Source organism: Danio aesculapii, chromosome 12 (assembly GCF_903798145.1).
Source record: "Danio aesculapii chromosome 12, fDanAes4.1, whole genome shotgun sequence".
In the NCBI taxonomy this organism is placed as follows: domain Eukaryota; kingdom Metazoa; phylum Chordata; class Actinopteri; order Cypriniformes; family Danionidae; genus Danio; species Danio aesculapii.
In genome coordinates this window covers 25,346,577-25,367,409 of record NC_079446.1, presented here as the reverse complement: position 1 = coordinate 25,367,409, position 20,833 = coordinate 25,346,577, and the positions used below count along the sequence as shown (strand labels likewise).

Below are 20,833 nucleotides of genomic sequence, written 5' to 3'. Positions count from 1 at the left end.
CGAACAGGCAAAAGATCTGGATGAAAGATAAAGTCTGAGTCAAATCTTTCATTAAAAAAATCTATATATTTTTAAACAAGGTGCACTTTCAGATTTAAACCTCAGCTAAATGCTTTCACACACACTGCATAGAAGGTCATATTCACAATCTCATAATAGGAACTCTTTAACATAAAGCCAAATGCTTTGAATGTTCAGAGGTTTTGCCTGTATCTTCTTTATGTGTGGGGATTCCTGTTGGATAGTTTAGATTTTCTTTTAAGATTTTCATCATTATACTGTCATTTGTTTTGTTATAAACCCTATTACTGTTGCCACAGTGACTGTGTCCAGACTCTACAGTAATTCTGTTCTGAAAAGCAATTATAGTAGCTATAAACAGCTAAACTGGATCCACAGATGAGGGACCACATTTTACATCTCATTACAATGGCATTTAGTCCATGGCTACAAAATAACACTGGCGCGAGAGCTGTCAGTTTGAGTTACTTTAGTTTCCCTCATGCAAAACTGAAAGTGTTGTGATTTCTGACTTGGTCTTTTCATGTAATGTGGCAGATGTGAAATCTGTACCACAGATAACAGCATGGACTCCATTATACGTTACATAATAGCATCAGTGATATCTGTAAATATTGTGACTGATTGCTGACTAAATATTATCAAGCTATATGTGTAATCATATGTTTTGGCTCTTTACGTATAGATCTTTTCAGCACAAGTTCAAAATTTCAAAATGTACTAGTCTATCCAATAACACATGGTGAAAGTGCATTAGCTGTTGAGTTGAGTAGCTTGAAACCTGAAAAAGAATTAGCATGTCTAAGTTGAGAGTTTCATTTGGAATTGTCTATGTGCTTTTAAAATAGCTGTTTCTGGATGTATGGGTAAAATAAAATATGTGATTGGCTTTACTTAAAGAGATTTCACATTTTGAACATAAATTATGCATAGTTTTCTTGCTAATAACAGACATTCATTCACAGCGGAATGAACCGCCTACTTATCCAGCATATGTTTTTAACGCAACGGATGTCCATTCAGCTGCAACCCATCACTGGGAAATACCCATACACTCTCATTCACACACACACACACACTATGAACATTTTTTCTTAGACAATTCACCTAAAGCACATGTCTTTAGACTGTGGGGGAAACCGGAGCACCTGAAGGAAACCCATGTGAACATTGGGAGAACATGCAAACTTCACACAGAAATGACAACTGATCCAGCCGAGGCTCAAACCAGCGACCATTTTGCTGTGAGGCGACAGCGATACATACTTGCTAATAATAAATGAACAATATAAAAGCACTACAACAAAGATCATAAGCAGGGTGTAAAATAGTACTCTTGAGCGCTTCATGGTTAAGTATTATTTTGGCATATACATACCTACTCAAGGGCTCTTGATTACATGAAGAAAAAAAAACATTTTATTTAATAATAATTACATTGCAGTGATTTATTTTCCTTAGGTAATCGCTACTTTGCTTTCAAGCTTCTTTTTGGACAGATATATTGTAATTTAATAAAATTTTACTCAGTATTTTGAGTGACAAAACAAACCTTATTGGTCCTTTATATAGCAACATGCTAGTAGTAAACATGCATGTTTTTAAAAACACAAATGCTGAATTAGGAAGCAGAAAACATCTTTAATTCAGCTATTTAATTAAAGTCATGTTTGATAACTGTGTATAATAATGTATTATCAATCATATTGTAAATAAAGGTTTTTAACCCCTTCGGACCCTTTGTCCTTTACAATGGATATCTCGTCAGCCACTTGTTTTTTTTTTTTTTTTTTTTTTTTGAGGTTCCTGAGCATCTCATCTAATTTAAAGCCTGCAGTCAATGAAAGTGGACGATTGTCATCCAATCAAATGGCAGTAAGGCTCAGCATGTTGTAATTTGAAAAAAATCCACTACACTGAAAAGCAGCATGACCATACTTTACTCCACACACGTAAGCCACTTTACAATGTTTTTATTCAGATTTATTGATATGCTTGCCAATATTTCATAGATTGTATGTAAAAAAGAGACATTGCACTTACTAATTAAAGATCATTAACAAAAATCTTTTGTTACATTGCAAGCTTTAGATCAGGATTTTTTCAAATATGTCTGTCCATTAGGATGTACAATGGGTTCAAGATCTGTTACTGAAATTCAATCTCCAGTAATGCCGATTGAACTTTTTTATATATTAAAATATATTGATGTACTAATTCATTCCTGAAACAATTTCACATGCAGAATATTCAGATCTTGAAGTTCCTGAACGTATAGTAGATGGAAATATCTCAAATGTGGATGTTATGTGGAGTGATGAAGATAAAGTTAGTTATAAACAAGGTGCAATCTAAACAACAAAACCCTAAAAATGTAAGTAAAAATGTTACAATCTTAATGTTTGTGATTTTGATGATAATTTTTAAGATTATACCAGCAATCATGTATGTTTTTTGTATATTATGTTGGTATAAAGTTAGGGAAGTACAACTGTTCTAAAATGGACAAAATGTACATACAATATCTATACTTAAATGTCGTTGGATTTTTATTATAATGTGGTCTCATTTATAGGAGCCGATCAGAACTGGGAACATACTTTTACATTTTTCAGAAACTTGGAACATATGAGTTTGATATGAACTTGGAATGAAGGGGTTAATAACCCCTAAAAAGTAAACATCTTTGAATCCGCTGTTGAATGCAAGTCATGTTTGATAGCTATGATAGCTTTGTATAATAATATAGTCTTATCTCAAAATATAAATTGTAAAGAACAGGAATACAATACCATATGTGAAATAGTTGTATATATGATAACAAAACAACAACAACAACCCACCAAACAACAACAACAATAATTGTGCAGTATGTTTGTTGTGATAAAGCAATTGATGTTTCTTGCAATTGACATGACGTACATCAGTGGTTTCTGCATCCTTTTGCGGTTAGACTAGTATACATCAGTAGTCATTTTTTTAAGCCCATGATCGCCGCTGATTGGTGAGTGGAGCCCGCACGTCTTTGTAGTCTCCGCCCACTCTGTCTCTTCCTGCGCGTGTGGGCGTATTTACAGCTTGATACTGAACTAGTGCAGACTGATACTCGCTGCTCTGTGCTTGGCTCCAGAGTGGGAATTTACGCGACAAGAAGATGTTTTTTTATTTGCAGCGTTGTCGCGAATTTTGGATTAAGATCTGACTATGTAAGAAAAGTCCTAGCGCTTTTTGTACAGTTCAGTTATGCTCTGACAATATATTTCCTCTGCCTGCGAAGAAGGTGCATCACACTATACGCCGGTTCATGAACAAACAGTCGCTGAGATCTGCGAGTCCATCAGAAGGTATGGCTTTATTTTACGTTTGGTGTTTTTAAGTATACACCTAAAGTGTATTGTGAGTCAAATGTGTGTATACTCACGTCCATCTGAATGCGATATACAGATACTGCACGTTATTATTATTACTATTATTATTTATTTATTTATTTTAATTATGGCTGGTTTACAAACTAGTTAGCTCTCTACCTATTTAGTATTTTGGTGCACTTTATACGTGTGCTGACTAAAGAATGTATGTGATTGGCAACAACAACAAAAAAACTATACAAAAAGCATGCAGCTCCTTTACTATTCCTTTTATGAATATGTGCCTTTGTAAAATGGGTTTGCTAAGCGATTGCATGCATCTGTAATCTGACTGCTTGATAATCTGGCGTTTGGTGGATTAAGTGTAACGAACGTCACTGCTTTAGTCATTTTAATGCACATGGATTCTCCTCAATCATGGGCTTTTCTCTGTGCTCCAGAAAAGAATGAAACACTGACATCTTCATCTTATCAACAAATATAAACAGCTTGCACAAAATACTGTTTTATATTTTAAAATATATTTTGACGTCTGTCATTTTTGTAAAAAAAAAAAGGTCAACTCATTCTCACATCATGCGAGTATAGAAGATTATTTTCTTCAGGAGTATATAAAAGAAGATTCTGAGCTACTAGCTTTGTGAAGTAATCTACAAAATAATATACACCGGCAAAAGTAAAAGCAAAAGCAAAACCAACACTTGTGGTTTCTGAAAATACATCAAGGTTTTATGAAGTGAAATTATAACATGAAGATAATTAGTTATGCATTGAGTGCAAGTGAGCTGACACCATTTGTTCACAACATTTTCCCATATATGACAGTGTGATAAACACAAAATTGAGGTGAAGTTGGTTTTATATTCACACATACAGACTTATTAATATAATTTCAGAAAAGTATTCTTTGCATATTGTCCAGTGACTATCAAATTATAACATTGTTCACAGTCGAACAAGATTAAATATTGCTAATGTTGTTTTCAAGTCATACTTACATGTGATTTCAGACCAAGTATTCAAAGTACCATGATAAACTACATAGGGAGCGAAGGAACAAATGTCGATAAACGAATGTGCCAGTAAAAAACAACTTTACCTCAATAAACACAAGTTCCATTTTGGTTACCAATGGAAGACACATGGACCCACTGCATTATAAACACACAGCATAAGCTCACATGTGAGTTTGCTTCCATACATACAGTATCACATACTGTAGGTACTGTAATTATACTGGATAGGACAATAAGCTTCCAAACGATCATATCATTCTTGTGGGTGAACATTCCTTTTAATTGCAGCATTCTGGTATCAGTTTATCCCAGATAGTATAACATCCCTGCTTATTTCCAAGGCAGTTACTGCAGAAATTGTTTAAAATTTCTGCAGTAAAATTTGTTCAGAAATGTATACAAAGTAGGCTTAATGAATTTTTTTAAAATAAATGAGCCACTGAAGCCTTCATTCAAACTGAGCATTAAAAAAAAAAACTGAAATTAATGATAGGGGTGTAAATCAAGGGTGGCTCAGTGGCCTCAGTTACCTCACCCCACATTGAGAAGGTTGCTGGTTCGAGTCCCGACTGGGCCCGATGGCATTTCTATGTGCATGTTTCGAGTATTCTGGTTTCCTCAACAGTCCAAGTACATGCAGTATATGTGAATTGAATAAGCTAAATTGGCTGTAGTGTATGAGTAGTGTATGAGTGTGTGCGTGAATGAAATAATATATGGATGTTTCTCAGAGATGAGTTGCAGCTGGAAGGACATCCGCTGCGTAATACATGTGCAGGATAAGGTGGCGGTTCATTCTGCTGTGGCGACCCCGGATTAATAAAGGGGCTAAGCCCTAAGAAAATGAATGAATGAATGTTTCCCAGTGCTGGGTTGTGGCTGGAAGGTCTTCTGCTGCATAAAACTAATTCCAGACATATTCCAGAGTATATGGTGGTTCATTCTGCTGTGGCGACCCCTTATAAATCAGGGACTATGCCGAAGGATAGTGAGTGAGGGTGTAAATCGAATGTGTTGTCATGATTCATTCATTCATTCATTTTCTTTTCATCTTAGTCCCTTTATTTATCTGGGGTCGCCACAGCAGAATGAACCGCCAACTTATCCAGCATTTGTTTTATGCAGCGGATGCCCTTCCAACATGCAAACTCCACACAGAAACGCCAACTGACCCAGCCAAGGCTTAAACCAGCGACCTTTTTGCTATGAGGCGACATCACAACCTACTGCACCACTGTGATGCCTGTGTTGTCATGATATTTTTATGATATTGATACTCTTGGCCAGCAATATGATATTCATATATACAGTATTATACAATAAATTACCAAAATGCGAACAATATGAAGATGGTAAAAAATAAAAGTGTCTTAAAAATATTGATGGAGGTATCTTTTTTCTTTACACAAAAATGATTTATTGGTGCATACTGATGTATTGTTAATAAAATATTTAAAAAGTAGAGATTGTAACAAATAAAATTAATCAGAATAAAATTAATTGTTTCTGTTCTTTTAGAATTGTGGGGATCTGTACTTGTAATTTTAATATAAAGTTGTGATTCTGTTTATCCCAAGTCACGCAACTCTGTATGGACTAAACTGTTATTTTCAACCATCAATTTCCTCAAAAAAAAAAAAAAAAAAGAATTACAATTCAGAATACAGAACAGAAACTGTCTTCATGTTTGTGAAAGCTGCATCACACATTTTGCAGCTGCAGGTATGCACAAGGTGCACATGCAAAGCTCAAATGTCTGATGTCTAGAATTTGATTTTTCTTTTGTTTATTTTAATGGTTCCAATTCAAAAGTGTATTTTTAGAAAAAAAAGTCCAGAGCCTTGCAAAGCTTTCCACATTAATTTGTTCTCACTTGTGTTGTAGTGACTGACTTTTACAGTCATACCAGTATTTAGCCTGCGGGCACCATTAAAGAGGCCATAAAGAGGAAAGTGTCGCCCAGGAAATGCAGGAACACATTCCTTAAAATGGCTCCAAGTAGGGCTGAACAATATATTGTTTGAGCATCAATATTGCAATGTGTGTGTCTGCAATAGTCACATCGCAGAATTAGATTATTAATTAAAGATTAAAACATAAAGATATTATTAAATATTGTTATTTTATTATTTATGCATTGATGATGACCATGTTATTTTACTTTGCATTGTTCAATTTCTGTAGTTGAATACTATAAGACTCCCAAGAAAAAATATTAAGCACTGTTTATTTATTTTATTTTGCTTGTAATTTATTATAATTTATGCAGATGCACTAAATTAAATCCTATTCAATCTAAATTAATGAAATCTGTCCAAATATAGATTTTCAGATAATCTGGTGAAATGATATTAATATTGCAATATATATCACGGCAAAACAAAATATTACAATGTCATATTTTTTCAATATCATGCAGCCCTAGATCCAAGCGTAGTGTCTGGACACAGGAGCTAAGTTCAATGGTGAAAATACATATTTGGTGAAAAACAAAAACTGTTCTTCTCAGTCAACATCAGGAAAGTTGTTTCTATTCATTGTGTTATTAAACCATTATAATGCTTGCTCAAAATCAATAATTATTCAGTAGTGGACACACAGAGACAGCATGCTGTGTGCAGATTTTTGTGAAGATTTGGGGCCAACATTCAGCCATCTGGTGACTACAATACTCACTGAATCTCATTTAATACATTGCAGATTTGCATAAATAGGGCCATTTACAGTTCTTCTATATTGAGCTTGGACATTTTGGAGTCATTATTTCCATGCATGTTTTGTAACAACATAAGCATTTATCAGTGTGGCTGCTTTATGTTGGGTGTAATAAGTTAGTTATTGTAATTCAATTGCTTATCTGCTAAAAAAGTAAATTAAGGGATTACTGTTTATTTGTAGGTACTGTAATTTAATTACAGTTAAATATAATTTACTTGCCTTAAACTGTAATTAAATTCAACAGTTCTGCATAAATCATTGCAAAAAAGCAAATAATATATATTACATTTATTAAGGTTATATTTATGAGGACAATTTGATAATTTGTCAATGATATACTGTACAAATTAAGAGCAATTTTATAGTTTTTGTTATTCTGGTAATAACAATGAATAATTATTTCAATTAAAATGGTTTCATTTATAAGACTATGGTGTACTCTATGCATGAGAAACAATGAAATGGCTAAGAAATTGTTGACAATGGTGTATAAGAAATATGGTGTCATTGCAATTGTTTTTTCTATTTCAGGGGTAACCAAACTTTTTCTTATAAAGGGCCATAAATCAAACTTGATTGAGGGCTGCGGCCCGAAGTTAAATATACAGTTGAAGTCAGAATTATTAGAATATAGAATAGAAAATCAGGATAAATTATTAATGCAATGCCAAAAAGATGTCCATAGCTGCCAAAAATCATCAGACCCTTGACATATGTTATAGGTGAGTTTCTCGAGTGGAAATAGCTACACACTTGAAACTTGAACCAAATTTTAAAGGAGGGTACCTGAGGAGATGACCACAAAAAGGTATACATTTCTTTGCCAGATAGACCAAGATTAAAAACAAATGATTTAAAACACATTCTCCACTCAAATAAAACAAATACAATTCCAGAGAAAAACTAAATTTGATTAAGTATTTTTAAAAACAAACTAGGCTATTTTGATTCAAATTGAAACAATTAAAATTCACTCAAAAATATTTTTTGTTGCTTTTTCAAACTACTTATTTAAAATGAGCTGAAACAACACAATTCTTAAGATTTTGTTGGGACAACTTAATTGTTTTATGGTGAATCCACTTAAATTTGTAAAAACTAATAAGTTACCTTAACTCGTTTATGCTGTCCCAACACAAATCGATTGTGTGGAACCCAGCATTTTTTTACAGTGTAGATATTTCTATTGTCAATACCTATTTTGTCTAGATTTTTTTGTCATCTGTTGTTGAGATTTATAGGGATTTTTAGTAGCTCTCAATAAAAGAAGAGTAGAGTCATTAAATGCTTTATTGAAAAATAATTAATTACTTTTCACATAAACTAATTATTAGAAAGTCTATTTAAACTCAATTCAAAAGATATCATTAGTGGTTAATTACTTTTCTTTTTAAATAACGTACTGTGAAAATATAAATTTATATAATCTAATTTCAAATGAACAATAATCTACATATAACTGAAAAGTTCCATTCTTTGGTTTTTGATTATATCGTTTTATTAACAGCCCAGCCAGAGACATTAACCTTTGTCTTTCAGACTACAGGCTGAGCCAAAGTGATGCAAATGCCATGGGCAGGCTTTTTTACAACTCTGCCTTTGCCTTTGGGTGATGATTTCATGCTAAAGAAACCCTTTTGTTGATTAACTCATCTGATCAGTAGCTGGGCCGGTTTCTAACACCTATATGCAGGTTATCATGCTGACTCCAAAACTTAATTTGTATGCTTTGTTTAGCTATCTCCCCTCCTCCTAAGAAGACATTCAGACTTGTGATAAAACTCGCAGACCTCAGGCTGTCATCCACTCTGCAGACTTACATGCTGATGAGATCCGATCTGGAAAGGCAATTTACCCTGCCGACAACAAAACTTAGTTTGCATGCTTTGTGTTAGACTGTCCCCATCTACATGAATTACTGTCTGTAAAATGTATAAAAACTAGTGCTTGCTGTACTGTTGAGAGTTTCTTTCGATGACGCCACAGCCACGCTGAGTTCTTCTTATTAACGGATTCTGCTTTGAAGACAACTGAAAATTCGACTTGGTTTTTTGGGCTCGTCTTAGAATTTCACAACAGTTTGGTGACGTGAGCCAGACTAGAGAAATTCACAACAGTACCCATCCCTGGCTATATGTTTATAACTGAAGCGTATTACAGTGGAGTGTGAGTTGAATTTTTCTCTTGTGACCCTGGATGAGGATGTTGTGTGCGAGAATGATCCCATTTGTGGATTTATCATAAGCTTGGGTGATTTGCACTCACACACTTTGCAATAGCCTAGCAACTCTCAATTTGGTAATAGCATCAGATAAACACAGCAATTGACTATTTCTTGGAATAGGTGTTGTGTTATGAAATCACAGCAGACTGCACGGCTTTGTTCCAGTAGGCTCTCACACATCTCCCTCAAGCTCTTGTTAAATTCTGTGTCACAGCTTCCTTTCACAAGATCATATTATTGCTTATTCTTTGTAATTTTTTTAGAATTAAGTTTCATCCCTGTTGGTGTTTAGCAGTAAGTGTACACATCAGTTTTTTTTATTTCATTGGGCTGAATGACCTGTCCATTCTTGAGCGCAGACTGAAACAATTTTATTCATTCATTCATTTTGCCTTGGCTTAGTCCCTTTATTCTTCAGGGATTGCCACAGCGGAATGAACCACCAACTTATCCAGATGTTTTACACAGCGGATGCCCTTCCAGCTGACACCCTGAACTGGGAAACATCCATACACACTTATTCACACACATACACTACAGGCTATTTAGTTTATTCAATTCACCTATAGCTCATGTTTTTGGGCTGTGGGGGAAACCAGAGCACCCAGAGGAAACCCACACAAACACTAGGAGAACTTCCAAACTCCACACAGATATGTCAACTGACCTAGCCAGGACTCGAACCAGTGACCTTCTCGCTGTGAGGTGACTGTGCTAACAGCTAAAATTAAAATTTTTATCTAAGAATTGCAAAACAAAAAAGCATGTTTTTTTTTGTTTTTTTTATACAAAAGTATTAAGCCGTTTAATCATTTTCAGCATTGATGATAGTAATAAGAAATATTTTATATTCCTGTTGTACCAAACTCATATCGAATTATGACCCCAAAACTGAGGTACGTAACGAACCGTTGAAAGAGCCATATTTCAAAGTTTATTTTTCAGGTTAATTATCATCATTTTTTGAGTTAAATAATGACTTCTACTGAGTTGTATTTAAAATATTGTATTTCCTGTTAGTTTTTTTATTGCTCATGTGTCTTATGCATGTTGGCGGTAGCGCACGATTTGACCATAAAGGTAATAAAACTGGACTCAGAATTCCTCAACAGAAACAAATAAGTTGTAATATGTTGTAATACTCTAAGATACAAAGAACTTGATAGACTCTAAAGTTGTAAGCAAGCCAAGAGCACAGATACTGTCACGTGTGAAATAAGAGTACAAATATGGATCCAGATGCAAGTGAGATATTTAATGGAAACAGTGAAAATAAGCCAACAGGGCTACAAAAAGGTGAGGACACTGGAACTCTGGGGCAGGAACAGAGGGACGAAACCAATACCAGCAGTCACTCTTCTAGTCCTGAGCACAACACAGATACACATAAGCAAACACAACGAACTGACATAGAGACATAGAAACGTAGCCCAGATATAGGCTCCGTAATGAACCTCAGCTGGTGATCAATCAAACAGCTGAGTGCCGTCATAACACGTGACCAAACAAATACACGTGGAAAAACAAACAACACAAACCCATGTGACAAAACAGATACTCCGGAAAGCGCACAAACCTGCAACCGTGACAGATACGCATCAAAACTTGTGAAATAATCTTAAGAAAGTTACATGGTTCATACACCTTAACTTCAGTATACACCCCTACACCCCAAATATTTACATATAATAATATTTCACGAGTTCACACTTGCAATAGTTTCAGAATAAAGCGTATTTGGCGTGCTGTCCAGGGAGAGGGCTCTGAGCTCGGGGAAGACACCCAAACTCGAGTTATTCCTCTTATCAGGAAACAGAGAGGAATTGGGATTCGAGCGAAGTATCTAGCCCGACCCCAGAACGCTCCCCCCGGGATTGTAATGCTTAAGAGGTGAGGTGACGGGGTGGTGGAGGGATGCTAAAGTCGTAAGATGCTGCAGGTAAGACAGCTTTGGTATATATAGGGGTTTGGTCAAGAACTGATTGGATAATAGAATAATTGTCAATGACGTGCAGTATTTGATACTGAAACTTCTGCGCGTGCTCCTCCCGAAATTTGTTTATAAAACATCATTTCAAGTAAAAATCTGTTGTTTTAAGTTTTTTTTTTCAGCAGCTGGGGTTAAATTACAGATATTTACCATAAAATAACAGATGGTAAATTACAGAAATTTACCAGAAATTTAATTTAAGGAAATTTCTGTAATTTAAAGTCTGTTATTTTACGGTAAATTTCTGTGGTGAATCCTGATAAATCAGGGACTAAGCCAAAGGCAAGTGAGTGAGTGCATGTTGTTTTCAATTTCTCCACCCAAAATTTCACTTTTAAAGTTAGGGGTGTAAGTCATGGTTCAGCTTTGTTTGTTGTGGGAGCAGATTTTGTTGTAGTGTGGCCCAGCAAGATTAAAAACACTAGATTTACTTCTGACTTAATAGTAGCAACAATTAAACTTAATTGCTCTATTAACCTCATTCACTGGCTTTACATGTTTCTTTTTAGTTCAGTCAGCTGATGAGAGTGTCTGTGAGAGTATTTTACATGTAAGGAGGTTTCTACTCTTAAATTTCTGCAGATGGCTGCATTTATAAAACTGTAACAGAAAGTATACAAACAAACAGTTAAGTGGAGATGGGCTAGTTTAGACACATCCCACTGTGTTCACTTTCCAAATTTTTTTTTTGAGCAATTGGTTGAGATATTTGCATCACTGTCTTACACCTTCAAATGGATCCTTTGTATATTGTTACTATATCAGCACTCAGCAGCAACTCATATTTTTTATGGCAATACAGTAAATATAAATGAGAGATTTGTGAGGGGTGTACTCACTGTATGTTGCAATATGAACACAGTTTCACTAGATTCGTTGCATAACTATTTGCAAATAGGTGTCACGGTGGCCCAGTGGGTAGCACGATCACCTTGATTGCCCCCCTGTGTTCGTGTGGGTTTCCCCCGGGTCAGAACTTGAATAGAAAGCATTCTACGTCAACACTCGTCACCAAGGAGGACAAAGGCGCCCAAAAACACAGCGGCCTGAAATTGGATTTTTGTGCAGGATCGGGAGTGTAGGTATATTCTGAATGTAAAGAGAAGCTTGAAGGGCCGTTCGCATATTTCGTGTCTTTTGCGCGCACACCCAGTTGAAAACAACGAGTTAACAAGACAAGAATAAACCAATCAGCTTCATACTTTGCATGGAATATACACATTTCAGTAGACTAATTACCTCAGACAAATACAGAACACCCAAACACTGCAGTGCTTTTTCATACTATGGATGTCAGTGGTTACAGGTGTCCAGTTTTTATAAGCCAAACATTTTTGTGTTAAAAAAAAGACAAACAGGTTTGGAACAAGTGAGAGAATTTTGAGTTAAGTCTTTCGAATATATCAAGCTGCTGTGATCAACCCGTTGTATCGTTTTTCAATCAATATTAAATTACTGAAGATGCTGCAGTTTATTTAGTATTTTTATAGGTATATTTTATTTGTTTTAAAAGTAAATTCAAAGTAAAGTAATTAGTAATCTGATTACTTTTTACATTAAGTAATTTGTAAAATAATCAGATTACAATTTTTAAGAAGTAGTCAGTAATTTGTAGTCTATTACGTTTTTAAAGTAACTTACACAACACTGCTCTCAGGAGACAGGAAGTAAAGCTAGATTAGGATTCGGGTGTACCTTGATGACTTCCTGCCTTGGAATGCATCCATTAAAAGCAGCTTTTTCCAGCTTTTGGATGCAGTCATTGTCTTTGAAAAGAACCAATTTTGAACTGCCTGAAATGAGTTGTTCCATCATTGCTGTCAGTGAGACAGGAGCAGATGCTGTAATTTATTTTCTGTGAATTTAATTAAGCACCAGGGTATTTGTGTGGAAACGAAGAGATGGGAAAAACTGATACAGTAAGGGATTTGTGGAATATTCACCAAAAGTATAGATTTAAAAGAAGATTTGCAGAAATTATGTGAAGTAGTGGAAAGTTAAGCAAATTAAATGAGAACTGATGATCCATCTTATCTGTAGAATCAAATTTCTTTTATACATGATATTTTTAACTTATTTCTTAATTCTTTCTGTGAGTTCTGGCTGCTGATTTTGGAAGAACGAGCAGACCGGCAAGTAAACCCCATGTGTGGATAACCAGCCCTTTCTCTGCTCCTTCTGTCCTATCATTAAACCGCAGGCCTCGTCCAGTCTCCGTCTACTGTGACACGTTTTAGAAGATGCCACATTTGTGTTAATTAGTGAAGCATATTCAGCAGGAGCAGGATTTGACTGTAGTTTATTGTCACTGTAAGCTGATTTTTCTCCCCCACTTTGGTTTAGAGAAGGAAATATTATGAAGATTTAAGTTTATCCTGAATGAGCAGGGATTTTATAATCCTGGTAGCCTCTGTGTTGCTGGGTGGAGCAGCAGAGACATGGGTGGTGTCTGGTGCCTTAGGACATCACGTGGTAGGACAAGTTCATCTGCTCTCGGGGCAATCTGTGCGTCATCATATATTTCAGAGGCTTTTAGGCTCTTGTCAATGACCTCAATATATTTGATCATTCGACTTAATGCCCATCACTGAGGATCAAAACGCTTCTTAAAAAAAGAAAATAACTCAGTGTAGGCAGGCAATAGAGTGTATATTATGCTCCCCTCACACTAATTTGATTGTATAAATGTTAAAGAAGTGAATGCAGACTCTTTTCTTCTATTTGGTTTCATTTTTTTGAAACCATTGGCTGAAACACCCACATTTCCATGTCTAGCGCCGCAGGAACTTGGAACGGTTTTTGTTATAAGAACACATTTAGGGGTATTAAATTATCTCCTCTTTCAAAGTACAGCCTAATGCCGAGTTAAGACTGCACGATTTTAGCCCTGATTTTGACTTGCCTGATTTTGACTTGACAAATGGCTGAAATCACAGGCAAAACGGTTCTTGTTCTTGTGAGTAACATTCACGCAGTATGAACTATCAAAGACACAATTTTTAGAGAATCACCGATGAGTCTCTGATGCCGGTAAGATATTTGGCATGCTAAATATCAGGACCTGTCAGCGATTCGAATCATGCCGTGTGAAATGTTTTCTGATTGAAAATAACATCGGTGAGCCAATGAGAGAGCAGCATCAACTAGTATGGGTATATGCAGTCCAGCAGGAGGTTGAGGGAAGAAGTTAAAAGCGCTCATTTTCAGTTTATTTTAAGTAGGTATCGCTGCAGCTCGGAGACCTCGAGGGTGAAGAGGGAGGGACTTTCGCCACAAGTAGGTTGGGTTTAGGTGGTGTAGGTGGAGTAGACATTAATAAAACACATCAGGTTACTGTGAGGTTGGGTTTAGGGTTGGGGTAGGTATAGACATTCATAAAGCACAATATAGGACTCAAATTCCAGGTTTGTACAGCCCACTTGGAGATCAAGGCCTACCCACTTGAAGCTCAAGTCCCACCCACTTGGAGCTGGCTTCGACCTCCGTTTATACGTTTCTCATTTATTTGGACCCAAGAAATGGATGAAAAGCTAGTGGAAATTTGGCAGGAGCACCCGTGTCTGTTAGATCTGAGCAATATCACAACCGGGTCAAAAAAGAAATAAAGTTGAGGAGAAATTGCTAATTCCATGCCACTTCTCATGTGTTTGGTTGTGAGACGTAGTTTGCAGACCGAGACAAAAGTTGTCAGCGATACTTCCTATTGTAAAGTCATGCAGTGTATAACCTCCTGTCGCCGATCCATCTTGCAGTGTAAACAAAGCAGCGAGGAACGACTAACTGCTACCCCAGGGTCTTGCAGTGTGAAAACATCTGTGACGTGACTACTTTGAAAATCATGCAGTCGGAACTCGGCATAACCAGCACAAGAGGGACTACCAGTGATACAGTAGAGGGGTCTCGTTCAGATCATGAACATACAGTAGTTTTAACTTAACCAAAATTTTCAAACTCTGAAATTATAGAGAATACAACTAGAATAATTTCCAGGAGGGAAAATAAATTCTCAGGTGACTAGTTTCTATGACTGAGGATATTTGCTAACTTAATACAAAGTTCTGACATGAAACTCTGTTGGGTGTGCCTGACAGGACATATCTAATCTGCTCCTACTATGCCATTATTTATGTGGTGCATGTGATTGGTTGCTATTGCCTCACCAGCCAATGAGCTTGCTCATTAACATTTAAATGCCTAAAACTGTGGTCACACTGCACATTTTGCCCAATAGACAATTGTATGCATGGAAATACGACAGACCAGAAGCGCAAGCTAGTGCGATGAATATTGCATGTCACCGTGTTCCTTAATTCAAGCTTGGTCAAGCAAAATGTGACTTCTCTGTGCAGAAATTTGAAAAATATAGAGCAATCATTCGCTTCATCAATGTTAAATCTGATCTTGTTTTATCCTGTCCCTTTTTGCAGTGCCATATGTCAGAATTTCACATCCCCAAATTCTAGTGTGACTGTAGCTTTGGTGTTGTTTGCATTAGCAATGTGCGTTGCAACTTTGGATCTCTCCTCCACCTAGAGTATGTATTAATCTGCTACGTGATTACATGAATAATAGGTTGGCAGCAGTAGTGTAGAGTATCGCAGCATTTCTGTGAATATACTGGCAGTAGCAAATCTCTCCACCAGTAATCAAAAGCATCAACGTAGAAAATCTATGCAGCCAAGATCAAACATTGCCATATTTATTAGGACTGCATGATATTGGTATTGATATTTAGTTTTTCCGCGATTATAAATTACAGTATACTTTTTTGTTATACCTGGAAAGTTCTTTTTTATGTTAAGGTTCAGTTCTCGCTCTTAGCAAACCATTTTGACTTGCTTCAATAAACTTTTAACAAACAGGACTAGTAACCACTCATCCAGCCAGCAGAGTGGAGCCTTTGCCGGAATTCTGACTGCCTGTTCTTCGTTGGTTACTTCCTGTTTGGTGGCCATATTAACCTGGCCAACATTCAGTGCGAACTATTGCCAGTATCTGCTGCATTACCAAGTGTTTTCTCTTTGTTTTGTACTGCCTTTCTGTTCTGACCATTGTGCCTGTTTTGCTGACCACTGCTCTTGGATTACTGATTTTTCCTACACTGCCTTGTTTGGACTGTCTGTTTGTAGTGATGGTGAAATTAAGTTTTCTGAACCAGTGAAGTGCTCATTTCAATTATATTGGAAAAAGGTTTGTTACTCTAAGCTTTCTAAATCAGAACTCGATGGGGAACTCTGCTGGTTAAAGTGTGGGAAAGCACTGTGTTGCAAAATTGTCAAATGTTCACAACTGACCAACTCATTAATGTAGTAATACAACAACAGTGATATAAACAAATTACTCAATTACTGTAGTTTTTACACATAAGGCATGTTACATTACACCACCGATGACTGAAGTAAAATCCAAGGTATTCACGTTTATGGTATTCCAACTAGTCCTTCACCCACCCACTCGTTCCAAACAGGGATCGAACCGGCGATTCCTGCATGGGAGCCTACGGGATTCCTGCAAGGAGGCTACGGGAGCGATGCTTTCGGTTCGCACTTGCCAGCTGGCATCCGTTAACCACTATACTACGATAGGCAGTGGTCTTCTTTAAAGATAGTTGTAAAAAAATACGCTAATACACTTTAGTATGGTTCAAAACCTTTTTACTATAAATTACTATTGTACTATTGCCGATTTACTATAGTAGCAAGCAACAGCAAAGTACAATTTTAGAGTTGTTTGCAGCTGTGAATTACATCCTATGAAAAAACATCACGAAGGCACCAGGAGATAACTAACGCCATAACTCACTACTGTTTGCTCTAGAGAAAAAAATGAGTGTTTAATTTCTGAATATTTAAAAACAAATTTGAATAAATGTTGGAGTTAGTTAATATCTTTTAAGTTTTTTTTTTTTAACTATCACTCACTGCATTTTAGCAGTAAGAAGCTACCTTACAGAATATTGAGCTGAAGCTTGACTACAAAATTAAATCAAATCAAAATTCATCATCGCGATATCTGTTAAACAGATTGCAATTAGATATTTCCCCAAATTGCGCAGCCCTACTGCCCATGGTAAAAGCACAACCTTGACTGACCTGACATGAGGCGAAACAAAACAAAAAAATTATATTAGCCGTTTTTTCCCCACACAAAAGTGTTCTTGGAGTCTTCTTGAAGTATGTTCATAATTGAACCACTGAAGTCGCATGGTATGTTTTTGGTTCCTTTTCTGGACTTTGAATGTCTCAGACTGTTGCTGTCTAAGGAGGATGAGGAAGCTTTCAGGTTTTATCTAAAATATCTAAACTTGTGTTCTAAAGATGAACTATAGTCTTTGGGAGAATATGAGAGTAAGTAATTAATAACAGATTTGAAATTGTTGTGTTAACCACTCTTTTAATGGCTGCTTATTCATAGGCAAATCATATAAATGTGCAGTTTACTAGCTGTAAATATCCAAAAACATGTGATTGCAATAACACACTTCATCACACAGCCTTTTTAACTCCCTTACCCATGGACATAGCAGCTTTAGTAGGTTGTGGTCTAATAAATGGAGTCCAAAGCTTTTCACAGCCTGCTGCTTCATGACTGTAAGACTTTTCTGTTAGTTGAAGGAAGAATTTCTGCCAATCCCTCCAGAAATAATCACGTCTTTCTTCTCTTGTAGTGCCTGAAATCCTTTGAGGGGAAGGTTTTGGCATTCGTTTGATTCGAGACCTTGTGTGCCAATATTTGATCTTGGATGTCAGACGTTTGAAATGTTCATTTTATTGTCTATTTTCTTTTCAAGCCTGTGCACCATCTGCGTACAATTAACTTTTTATTTTCATACAGCGTGATCCAACAGAGGAAGTGTTCATGTCAAATTCACAGTGTGGAGATGCCTCATAATAAGCACTATTGTGAAAGCAGCCCCTTCTCAGACAAAGGCGACAAACCACCCTGCTGCTCTCTAATAGCCCCTAATGCACCATTTGCCCATCTGCAGACATGATCATTCTTGTTCTTTCTTTTGAATAGAAGACAAAAAAAGAAGAAATGGTTTTATGTGAGCACAATTCATGTTCTGCGGCCGAATGCTTGTGCAAGGCTTAGCCTGTTTGTGTTACAAGTTTCTGCATGTTGATGGAAGTTAGGATTGTGCAGTTTAAAGGAGAGAAGCCACTCAGTGGTCTATTAATTGGGTGTGTTGGACTCACTGGAGAAAACTGAAATGTGAACATAGATGGCGTTCTTTGAATTGAATCCCGAAGTCAAGCTTTTGGCAGACAGGAGTCAGCTAATGGGGGCCAGACAGGTTACTTTTAAGTTATATTACACTTGACATTTCTTTATCATTTTATATGGGGCAGAAAATATATTATAAATGCAGTTCATATTACACACACACACTAACATTCTCCAAAGTGCAAAAGGAGATATTCTGAAGAATGTTGTTAACTGATTCTTATTGACTTGTATTTTTGGCGTATATGATAAAAAAGCAATGTCTGCATATTTGTATAATAATGAATTTTGCCTTTCGAACCTGAGCAGGCTTATATCATCGATAATGCAACTGTTCAGTTTAACACTGGACATTGTTATATCATTTTAGTCATTTGGGATGCAGTGACACAGTCAATTATTTTGTGGAACAGATCCACAACTTTTGACGCTCACAAATTATCATGAAAGTTATTGTGCTGCACGTATTAGAACGTTTGTTGAAGGTGCAGCTGATGTGCAGTTAGGGGTTTGCATCTTTAATAAACTACGACAGTTTGGGTTCATTGAAAAGTAAGAATGATTAATAAATCCACATGAAACATCCCCTTAAAAGTGATGTCGCGTTGTTTCGGGCTTAGGCGTGCTTTGCACTCACACTACAAGCGTACCGCGCCAAAGCCCAACTGAATCGCGATCTGGCACACCTCTTTCAACTGGGCCAGGACTGGCCAACTGAACCGCTCCTGGGCTCGATTCAGAGCACTCACACTTGTCAAACGAACTGGAAAATGTGCCTGGGCATGGTCCGGATAGCATAGTGGGAGTGCACACCAAGTATTTGCTCAACAGCGCTCAAATGTTAGTGGGAAATGGACGTTTTTAATATTTCAGTACCAAACTCGATACTTTTGACAACCCTATTTCAAAAGGAACCAAAAGGTACATTCGACTTGAACCACGGATGCAGCCGGGAGCGGCAATCAACGAGATTAGCTGAGCACAGGCGGGGACGGAGCTGCAAACGAGGCTGTCAGGTCGGACACCTCGGGCTTGTATTTTGCTGCAAGATGCCAAATCACATGGCGAGAGCAACGATTTATTTATTTATTTATTTATTAATCCAATCACATTAATACAAAAATATTGACATTCCCAAAATAAGTGAGCTACACAGAAACAATTAGATATAAATAATGTTGCGTTTAAATTTCTTTAAATTTTTTTTAAACGGCTTGACAGGATAAAACTATTTTATAAATGTCTAAATTATTTTAGAACTATTTTAAAGAATAATTATTTATCTTAATTTGTTAAGAAAACATTATGGGGTGGCACGATCAATGATGACTATTATATTACAAGTCTGTAAAACTTATTTGAGTTGATATTTGGTTATTCACTAAAAATATATCATTTAAAGGGCACCTAGGTTACCCCTTTTTTCAGATTAAATTGGAGTCTTTTATATCTCCAGAATGTGTCTGTAAAGTTTCAGCTCAAAAAAAACTATCAGGTTTTTTATTATACCTTTTATAATTTTCTCTTTTATACCTTTTTGCACTGGGTGGCGGTTATGTTGTACTGCGCCTTTAATGGCCCGTTTCCACTGAGTGGTACAGTATGGTTCGGTTTGGTTTGGTACGCTTTTATGGCCGTTTCCACTGTCAAAAAGCGTACCGAACCGAATCGTACCGTACCACTTTTTCGGCACCCTTTCGAAAGGGTACCAAACATGAGAAAGGGTACCAAAAGGCGGAGCCACACGTGCAGCTGAACGCTATTGGTTTACAGAGATACGTCTTTTGCTTGCGCAACAAGCCAGAATGAAAACAAAAAACCCGCCATGTTTGAAAAACACAGCGAGAGATTTTAGCGAAATTATAAATACATATAATAACGAGCCATGGTCGATCTGGGCTCAAACAAACCTTGTCGTCATCTTGATGGACAGCCACAAATCCAAGAAGAAGAGCAGATTTACCCTGTGCCCCGTAGTTTTTTACGAGCCAGTCTGAGGAGCGAGCGGTTTCGCTTTCTTGCTAGCGCTCGCCGCGCGTCTAACATTATATCTGAAATAACAAACTTCTTGAGCTGATGATAATAACCTGCGCTTGATTATTGACGTGCTTTTGAAACCCGATCCTGTCAGACACTGACAAACGCGGGAGTGAAGCGTGAAGAAACAAAGGAGAAGCCGAGAAAAAAGGAGCACATTAAATACGGGCGAAATGTATACTTTATGTAGTTCTTCTGTAGTTGGTAACATATCGGAGACTGTAAGGGGCTG

General features: G+C 36.6%; 1 protein-coding gene across 1 annotated transcript in view; it reads left to right on the top strand.

Annotated features, from left to right (window-relative positions):
* The first annotated feature begins 3,110 nt into the window (after window positions 1–3,110).
* rhbdf1b (rhomboid 5 homolog 1b (Drosophila)) overlaps window positions 3,111–20,833 on the top strand; it is an 80,256-nt gene continuing 62,533 nt past the window's right edge. The window contains exon 1 of the mRNA XM_056469820.1: window positions 3,111–3,365. The gene's annotated coding sequence lies outside the window, so the exon portion shown is untranslated. The remainder of the gene's footprint in view (window positions 3,366–20,833) is intronic.